The following is a 10,360-nucleotide window of genomic DNA, read 5'->3' as shown; positions in this document are numbered from 1 at the left end:
AGAGAGAACCAAGCAAAAGACCAAAGGCAGATGAGGTATTGAGAGCAGACTCCCTTAAATGTTCCTTGAGTAACATAACATTGTTATGTGTGTTAATGGAAGTGAAGTTGGTTTTAGTATAAAATAGATTTTGATTGGACACTTAGTGCTTTCCTTTTTCATAACAAGGTGAAAGTTTCAATGAAAACTCTGTAATTTTGCTTGTAAATCCCTTTACAATCTCAGTAACATAGGTGAAATATTGTAGAGCATGAATACCATAATGTTAGTGTAATTGCTGTCAATTTTAGTACCCATATTGTAGATTTGAACTACAAAAGTATGTCATTTGTGATAGTTCTTTTAAGTCAATATTGTCAAATCATGTCTAATAGTTTGTTCTTCATACTTGAACTTAGTAACCCTTGTGAAAAGTAGTGCTATATATTAGGTGAGTTATTGCTAAATAGTCTATGTTTTAGAACAGGAAGCCATTGTTACATCGATGCTTCTGGTTCAAGTTTCTCTCGTCCATCAATGGAGAAATTGAGTCTCTTCTTAAAAGAAGAGTACAAGGATGGTGTTGAGGATGATGAGGAGTATGTATGAAAAATGTATTTGTGTGAGTTATTCTTATAAAATGATACTTTCTATAATGTTTCACTAGAATTCTTATATTTGTATCTTAAAAATATCTTCTTTTTTTCTTTTTGTACATGTATATAATTGTAAAATATATTTTTAACTACAATGGAAACATAATTACTGTACTAATTATAAAGTACTATAGCTTTGATCACTTTTGGTTTTATGTTGCTATATGAGAATATAGAGAATTTTATTCATTTTTATCTTTCTTTTTTAGGTATAATACTAGCAATTCAATAAATCATCTCAAATAATTATTTAGGTAAGTTTCCTTATTACCATTACTTTTTAATTTTCTTAGAAATATACTGATCATTTATGATGTTGATTTCCATTTGTCTGGGTTTTGAATTCTTGAGATACATTTTACTTATGTTGTTATGTTTGCCCATAATATTCAATAGAGCCTCTAGTGAAGACATTTTAACAAAATTCTTGAAGTGAATAATTCTAATTCTGTTGGTAAATCAGAATTGTTCTTATTGGTACCCTATACCATTAGTGTTTTTAACTTCATGTTAATTTTATTTAATTGTTAGATGAGTTTCAATACTTGATGATACAACTAATAGAATTATTTCACATTTCTCTCTTGCATACTCTATCAATGACTGACTATATATAAACTTTTTTCTTCACTTGCAAACTTTTGCTGATATCTTTTTCTCTTTTCTTCTTATATTAACAGGATTTTAGCTGTTTATGTTGGACATTGAAGGGAAATGAAGAGATTTTTGATACTTAAACCATACTTCATTTCGAAGGGTTTCTATATCAAGCCGAAAAAGAATTCGGATTTAGGAGGCCTCACATATAGTTCCATGTAGAGAGGACGTCGTCATCAATCTGGTTTCTTGAATATTTCAATTTGTTGCTCCAAAGTTTTATTGCAAACAATATTGGGTGTATATATTTTTTCTGGTGTCTTAAAAGTATTATAACTATAGTCTAAATAAGATTAATAAGCTTAGATTACAGCTTTTAGAAGTACTTGAACAAAACCATGTGTGCTCCAAACTAAGTCCATCTCTTGAGATTGGACACCTCCAATCTAAGTCTCCAAACTCTAGATTTATATTCGTGGTGCAGGGTGATTTTTAGGTAATTTTTCAAACAAAATTGCACATACGGTTTTTCGTAATCTTCTAAACCGCAATAGCACTGCAAGAGCTCAAAACTGCAAAAATCACACCACCAAAATGTGATGCGGTGTGACTATTTGTACTATCACAAAATAATTAAATTTTTAATATTTGAAAGGAAATAGTAATTAATTGTTCAATTTATTTATTTTTCAATGGTAAAATTGATTCTACCGATCACTAATTTACATACCCTTAATTATATATAACATATTAAAAGTAAGAATAACACCAAGTAGAATAGAGTAAATAACATTATAATTTTCATATCAAAAAAATAAGAAGACTGGTACACTGAACCAACTTCAAATATATTAATAACCTATGATAAGGTTTTGGTAATTAGATAAATGATATATTTAGTCTAATTTTATCAAAAAAAGAAACTTCAAATATACCAAAATATAGGACATTATTCATTTATCTCACACAAAAAATAATATATATTTATATATACTAGCAAAAAGTACGTGCGAGGCACGTATATTAAATTTTATGTTAGTTTTTTTTTTTTCTATATTATTTAAAAGTGATACAATTACAAATTAAAAAAAATTATTATTAGTTATTAGGTGAGATTATTATTACGTGTATCTAAATAATATACTTTATAATTTGGATATAGTGCGTGGAATTCGTAGTCCATTGGATGCTTGGCAACATCTTCAGGCTCGATTCTAGCAAGAACTCGAATTTGCAAAATGAATATTAAGAGTATGAATAAATATACAACTCCTAAAGTCATAACCCCAAAGTGTAGCAGAAATGGTTCTGAGAGGTAAAACTGAATATTTTAAATGGAATGCCACCGGTAAGTACCTTTATTATAAAAACTAAGCTCGTTAAAAATGTGACCAGGAGAAAACAAAATATTCTCAATGGAAAAATGTTATAATTACCACTGGATGAGAAGGAAAATATGGTGCCTAAGTGTTTCTTCACACCAGTAGGACCACCTCCTCCATGTGGAATACAAAATGTTTTATGAATTGAAAATTGAGATGGCAAACATCAACTCCAATCCAAATCACTGAATGAATTTCAAAATCAAAAAATAAATTAGAAATATGATAAAATAATGAATGAATGAAAAAAAAAAAAAAAGCCAAAAAAAAACTATTTTAAATGATTCGTCTATCTTTTTTAACTATTTTAAATGAATTTGTTCAATGTAATTCAACCATCTAATTATAATTTGGATGATTATCAAGGAGCATTGAAGCTTGTTTCTCATGTTTTGGTATCTTAGAACTCGATATCGATCTACTGGAGCTTGCAACCCCCTTTGATGCAATATCAATAGAAACGAAGATAATCCGCACTAAACATGTAGCAATAAATTATATATACACATAGAGTTTATAGATATTCCATTAAATTAATAAACATATATAGGGTGATACCTCAAATAAAACAAGTGTACCTTAACAAAAAAAAAAAAATGGGTTGTACAAGTTGTATTGATACTTGAAAATCTGATTTGTTTGGGCTCGGCTTTGTTCCAATCAAAAGAGGTAAATGAACCACATAATTAATTTCTTTCGTTCCGATTAGTTCTCTATTTAATTTTGTTTCCATTGAGAAGAGATTAGAATTTGACGCCTAAATCTTGATCGGAGATTCGCCATACTCTGAGGAAATCGATTGATGTGGCTCGGAGACGGGTTTTTGGCACTCCTTGTCTGGAATGAAGATTGTTTGGTCGAAGGGTATGGGTGTTAGAATGAGAGAGAGGCAGAACGGAGCAGATATCGCCATTGGAGTCGTATGTGTAGATCTCTGAACGTTTTTGCTACTTCAAAAGCTTAGTGAATAAATGATTTAACAAAAAGGAAAAGAAAGAAGAAATAGTTGGGATTTCACCAAGAACCAGGAAAAAATAGCTAAAAATAATTAAATAAATAATAAAAAAAACAATACAAATAAAAACATATTCATACTAAAAATTAAAAAATTTACAGATCAAGAATGCTTTAAAAAAAACGTTATAGATTCGACTAATGTCTAAGAATGAGCAATTCAGAGAAGAGAGTCCTGATCATCATCTTTAAAAAAAATCAGAAAATGTAATTCTACATAAAGCCCTAATCTTTCCACTAAACTAAATTAGATTTGTATGAAGAAAAGGGATTAGGGTTTGATTCCGTCTAAATAAAGCCCCATCTTTCTACTAAACTAAACTACATTTGAAAATCAGAAGTAGATATTGGGATTTTAGTTTATTTTTGCTAATAAATTGGTTTCAGTTTCGATTTCCACGGGAGATCATTTTGATTTCATAGTTTAATTTGTACTTTTATTTTTTGTTTATATTTATTTTGAGAAAAAATTAAAAACTTAAGAGACGTTACGTTAGCTTAGGCATTCAAAATTGTTAAATAGTAATTGGAATAAAGTCACCCAAAAACTAAGAATTCTGTTATATAGCTACATTTTATATAAAATAGATATATCTATAAATTAAATCAGAAACAAATTACAAATATCAGTTCAAATATTAATGAGATTTGTTTTATTTTTATTTTATTGTATATAAATAATATTTTATTATTTTATTAAATATAAATAAAAAGTCACTCATGAATTTCTCATAAACCAAGAAATTTAGTTATATAGGCACACTTTATATAGAATAGATAAGACTATTCTAATGTAGGGAATTTAAAAAAGACTATTGGTAGGACATTTAATATGGTTGAGACCTACATTATTGAGTGAGTATGAGTACAAGTGCAAATTTAATTTGGTGAGTTTGGTTGTAGGTAAATATTAGCATTGTCTGTCTCTTGATTTAAAAAAAAAAAAGTGCTCATCCAAGCTCTAGCTACTTCTGCAAAGTTGGAGATTAAGACTTTGCTTTATGAGTATTTTCTGCTTCTGTTGCTTCTGTAGAAATTGAAGGAAGAATTGTTTCTTTGTTGCAAAGTTATGAGAAACCAAATTTTGTTAGACTCTCTTTTATTAATTGAATTTAGTATACTGCTATACATGGTATTTTATAGCTCAATAAAATTTCTCCTCTTTCTTATTTTTTTAACAAGTTTAAGATAATTTAATATGTATCTCTACCCAGCTATACAATAAGTGTTCTTTTACTTCCTCTCGAGAGATCACTTGTGATATGGAACAACAAATGGCTAATTTCTTGTGGAAGTCTTCTAGTTCTAGAGGGAAAGGTATCAATTGGATATCTTAGGATCATTTGTGTCGACATAAAAGTATTAGCGGAATGGGTTTTCGCTTTGCAGGATTTAATATTGCCCTTTTGGGCAAGCAAGGCTGGCGTCTTCTCACAAAGTCATCATCTTTGGCTGCGAGAATTTTCAAAGCTAGGTACTTTTCCAATGTTACAATCTTACTACACAAATCGGTGATAATCCAAGTTTTGTTTGGAGAAGTATCTAGGAAGCTCAGCACTTAGTAAAGGAAGGGGTTCGTAGGCATGTGGGCAATGGTGAAAAATATTAAGGTTTTGAATTCCTCGTGGCTTCTTGATGTGGAAAACCCACTGGTTTTATCTAATTCCAACCTTAAATCATGTTAAAGTAAGTAAATTGATGAATATGAATGGGAATGGTTGGGATGAGGAGTTGCTTATAGAGTTGTTCGAACAACGAGATATTGATCTCATTTTAGGCATCCCATCACATCTTAATCAAGGAGTGAATCACTATGTTTGGAACCAAGAAGTCTTTGGTGCATATTTAGTTAAGAGTACTTACAATCTCTTGCAAAAAATTCAAGGGCGTTGGCATGAACATGATTTTTCAAGTTTTTGGAAGCTCAAACTCCCACCCAAGGGGAAGAGTCTCATGTGACGTGTTGGTATGGGTTGTCTTCCAACTATGACTCAACTTCTTACTAAGCGAGTTGAGGGGAGTTCTTTATGCCCCATCTGTAACACGGAGGAAGAGTCTATTCTTCACTGTCTCTTGTCAAATTATTCAGCTTGTTTGGAACAGGGTTGGGACCAATGTGGCAATCGAGAACACATTTTTGGATTGGGTGGTGAATTAAGTGTTTTCAACATGTTGATAATGAGAGGCGTTGTTTATTAACAACTTTGTGTTGGGCCATTTGGAGAGCTAGGAATGAGATTGTTTGTAACAAAAAGGCTTTTGGAATTTCTAGTATTGTTCTTTCGACATATGGGTATCTTAAGCAATGGAGAAAGGCTCGGGCATCAAATTTTGAGTCATTACATTCTTTTTATGAGATTGGTGATGGAGCTGAGCTTTGGATAGTACCTTAGTCAAACAATGTCAAGGTAAACATGGATGCAACAATTTTTAATGAATTTCAGTCATTTGGTTTTGGGTTTGTGGCTCGAGATGATATTGGGTCTTCATTGAAGGGGTACTCATTTGCTTCAAGGCAATATCAAGTCAATTTTAGCAGAAGCAATGGGGGCAATAGTAGGTGTATTTTTTAATTTTTTTTTTGTTATTGGCCCATGGGTTTAGTGGGCTCTATATCGATGCCTAACCCATCTTAGATCAAGTCCAATCCTAACATATTGTTACTATATTTATGCACTGATTATTTGACCAAGGTCTAATGATGTAAGAAAAAATTGGAAATTTAGGATTATAAACTCCTACAGTATTTGAGTATTAAAGCATCTCTAGATCCAACATTTCCACCAAATTAGTGTAGAATTTTCACAACACTATTTCACTCTAAAGAGACCAATTTATATTGGTGTATAAACCTTATACTTATTCTTTTAATTGCCCACAGGTTGGTAGCTTTCTAACATTTGCCCCTTTTTTAAGTGTGAGTGAGATAAAGATTGTACCTCTTTGTTACTACCTTTGGTTGTTTATTTATCAGAAATAAATAAATAAAAATGTAAAAAATGTTACCAAGGACAAGAATGAACTTTCACACCCAACAATCCCTATATATAAATACATATTTTTCTCACCAATACCATAACCCTACCTTACCTTCTCTTTCTATATCTCAATCAACGATCAGCAGCTCAAAGCATTTCTTCAGCTTTTGTTGCAGATCTCTCTTAAAGCAAATGAAGAGTTAGTACAGGTATTTACCTCTTTGAAAATTTATTTTATTGTAATTATTTATTTATTTTATTATTTTTTTTTTTAAAAAAAAAAGAAAAATAGAAACAGAAGCAGAGAGGGAAGATCATATATATTATATATAATTATATGTGGATGAATGAATGAGCTATAACTAGCTCATCTCTTACAACTTGTTTCCTAAACTTATTTGATTTTCTTCTGATACAAAAGGAAAATAAAAAATGAGTCATTCTCCAACTCTGCTCAATCCAAGGTATAATTACTAAACTCAAACTATTTTTCTTTTCAATATTTATTATCTTTTTACAAATATTAAAATAGAATTTTGTTCTTATTATTAAGTAATGATTGTTATGAAAAGCACATCCACTCTCTATACAAATATTGAAATAGAATCACCACACATATATATATATATAGTTGAGTGTAATTACCATTTCAATCTAATACCCTTTTTCCTCATTTGGTCTGCAGCAATTTACACAGAGGAAAACTTCAAAGTTCAGGGGTTGATGATTTCATCTACCATTTAGAGACTAAAATGAAAAGTAATCTCTACACTATTTAATTGCAAAACTTATTTTTTTTGAATTATTTCCTTCCTTCTTTTCCAATTTATATATATAGAGTGCTTTTGGCTTATTGTTTCCTGACTATGTTTCACATGACAGTTTTGTAAGTTATTTTTACAACTAATTGTATTTTTGTTTTTATTAGGTACAATGAGCAATTTAATAAATCATCTCAACAAATTCCAAACTCTCGGTAAGAATTTATACACTACTACAATGTTAGCCTTTAGAGGCTGTTTTTTCACCTCATTTATAAAAAGGGAAGCTAAAGATTGTAAAAATACCCGCTTTGTTCGAAATTGACATTTAAAGGCGGTTTTTTGATAAAAATCGTAGGTATAAAATTGCATTATACCATTTAGAGGCAGTTGGGAATTAATTATTTTTTTTTCTGGTCGACCCTATGGCGTCGGCATAGAGTACGCGGTTTGCTGACACGTGTACCCTATGCCGTCGGTCACTCTATTTTCTGCTTTTATGTTGTAAAACTTTATATTGTGGTTGTTTATGCTCAATACTTAACAATTTGTTTATGCATTTAATATTTCGTATACACTACTTGTTATATATATAGCTAACTTTAAATTTTGTTTGTTAATGGTGTAGATATGGCCAACTCGGGATCAGGATCTGATTCAGGCGCAGAGGCAGAGTGTCCAATCGTAATACTTACACGAGGGCCTACGCAAATGAATGAAATATCTAAACTAATGCATCGGGGCAAAAGAGTGGCCCTCGAAGTTAATGACAAAGGACAATGCTGCGGGAAAAATTATGCCAAGTTCGTATCAACTCTAGGAGTCAGATGCCGGCAGACGATAGGGTTGTCCTATAAAAACTGGAAAGAAGCCAACCCTACTCTGAAAAATAAAGTTTGGAAAGACATACAAGTAAGCAGTTATTTGTTAGAATTTTGATTTGTTTTTCTATTAATTCAAATGTTCACTCTAACCATGTTTGTTTTCCTTCAAACTAGATGGGATTCATTGTGCCGGACTCCTTCAAACATGATTGTCTCATCCTAGCTGGGAAGTTAATGAAAGACTTCACGAATAGGATGACAAAAGACATCATAATGCCCGCTTTGCAAGAGAAGGATCTGGGACGACTGACACAAGTCCCTGAAAAGCACCCCGAGATCGACCACGCTGATTGGTGCAAATTTGTTGAGAGTCGACTAACTCCTGAATTTCAGGTACACTAATTATATTAACACTAAGATAAACTCTTAAATACAAGTACATGTATCTAATGCATTTTTTTGGCATTGTAGGAGTTGAGTAAGGTGCAACGTGAACGTTCCTCGAAAATCCAATCCAGACATCGAAGTGGTTAGAGTGGAATGGTGAACGTACGGGAAGCTATGGTAAGTAATGCTTAAATTCTAATAATGTGCTATAAAATTTAATTGGTACTCATTTAATTATTATAAAATATTGTAGAAAAAAAATCTCGAAGTTCCAGATCCCCCCGCCACTGTGTTTGGATTAAATCTCGCACCAAGAGTCGAAAACTTGTCACTGATTACGACAAGGAAATTACAGAGAAGATAGTAAGTATATATTAATCTTTAATTGAGTTCTACTAATGAGTTAGTGTATATAATTGACATACTAATTGCTTGAATATATGTGTGCATTAGGCTCAATTGGTGCAAATTTGTTGAGAGTCGACTAACCCCTGAATTTCAGGTATGCTAATTATATTTGTACCAAGATAAACTTTTAAATACAAGTACATGTATCTAATGTATTTTTTTTGGCATTGTAGGAATTGAAAAAGGTGCAAAGGGAACGCTTGGCAAAAATCCAATCCAGACATCGAAGTGGTCGGAGTGGAATGGTGAACGTACGGGAAGATGTGGTAAGTAATCAATGAATTCTAATATTGTGCTTTAAAATGTAATTTGTACTCATTTAATTGTTATGAAATAATGCAGAAAAATGACCTCGACGTTCAAGATCCCCCACGCTACCGTGTTTGGATCAAATCTCAGACCAAGAGAACAAAACTTGTCACTGATTACGACAAGAAAATTGCTGAGAAGATAGTAAGTGTATATTTATCTTTAATTGAGTATTGCTAATGAGTTAGTATATATAATTCATATACTAATTGCTTGAATATATGTGTTGTGCAATAGGCTAAATTAGAGGAGCAACTTACTCAGGGTCAAATTCAAGTCCAGGGCCAAAACGACATCTTGACGCAGGCGCTCGGGACACCATAGCATCCTAGATGTGTCAAGACTGCTGGGTATGCTATGTTTTGGACATATAGATTTAGTTTAGTATTAAAATTATAGAGTACCATGTGTGAAATCTTATAAGACCATTCACTTCACATTTCTCTCTTGCATACTCTATCAATGACTAGACTACATATAAACATGAGATTTAGTTTAGTACAACAACATATTTCTTCACTTGCAAACTTTTTATGATATCTTTTTTCTCTTCTCTTCTTATATCAATAGGATTTTGTATGCTTGGTGTTGATAATGCTAAACACTTCCTCAAATGCTAACTAAGCTGCTGATGTTTGAAGAGGCTATGTTGGAGATGGAAGGAAAGTGAAGAGATTTCTGATTCCCGTATCCTACTTCAACCGAATTACGTTTCAAAGAGTTTATTTGCCAAGTCAAATGAAGAATTCGGATTTGATCCTCCAATGGGAGGCCTCATTCTAGTTTCTTTCTTGAATGTTTCCTCATGAGGGTGGACACCTATATATGACATTTTTCACTCATCAAATGTTTTTGTTACAAATTTATATTGTAAACAATGCCAGCATTGTAAATATTTTTTCTTGGTGTCTTAAAAGGATTATAACAATGGATTAAAAATATTTTTCAATGGACTCCTTGCAGCAAAAAAAAAAAAAGCTGAGCGATTCCTATGATACAACGAAGCATAGTACCTCTAAGTTTAGAAATTTAGGATTATCTTAGACAAACACTGATAACTACCAC

The 10,360-nt window shown here is 31.5% G+C and overlaps 3 long non-coding RNA genes across 3 annotated transcripts; all 3 read left to right on the top strand.

Annotated features, from left to right (window-relative positions):
* LOC115719729 (uncharacterized) lies at positions 1-1,909 on the top strand. The gene is made up of 2 exons (XR_004012242.2): positions 1-35; positions 462-1,909. It is a non-coding gene; the product is annotated as an uncharacterized LOC115719729 (long non-coding RNA).
* A 4,774-nt stretch (positions 1,910-6,683) lies between these two features.
* LOC133034647 (uncharacterized) lies at positions 6,684-7,428 on the top strand. The gene is made up of 3 exons (XR_009686037.1): positions 6,684-6,815; positions 7,028-7,070; positions 7,292-7,428. It is a non-coding gene; the product is annotated as an uncharacterized LOC133034647 (long non-coding RNA).
* A 21-nt stretch (positions 7,429-7,449) lies between these two features.
* On the top strand, positions 7,450-10,244 carry LOC115719718 (uncharacterized). The gene is made up of 10 exons (XR_009686036.1): positions 7,450-7,582; positions 7,996-8,279; positions 8,366-8,584; positions 8,663-8,755; positions 8,832-8,941; positions 9,032-9,080; positions 9,160-9,252; positions 9,329-9,439; positions 9,533-9,645; positions 9,866-10,244. It is a non-coding gene; the product is annotated as an uncharacterized LOC115719718 (long non-coding RNA).
* Positions 10,245-10,360: the final 116 nt, after the last annotated feature.

The sequence above is a fragment of the Cannabis sativa genome, chromosome 2 (genome assembly GCF_029168945.1).
Source record: "Cannabis sativa cultivar Pink pepper isolate KNU-18-1 chromosome 2, ASM2916894v1, whole genome shotgun sequence".
NCBI classification, from domain to species: domain Eukaryota; kingdom Viridiplantae; phylum Streptophyta; class Magnoliopsida; order Rosales; family Cannabaceae; genus Cannabis; species Cannabis sativa.
The sequence above is the reverse complement of the archived record's forward strand: the minus strand, read 5'-3'. Positions and strand labels throughout refer to the sequence as shown.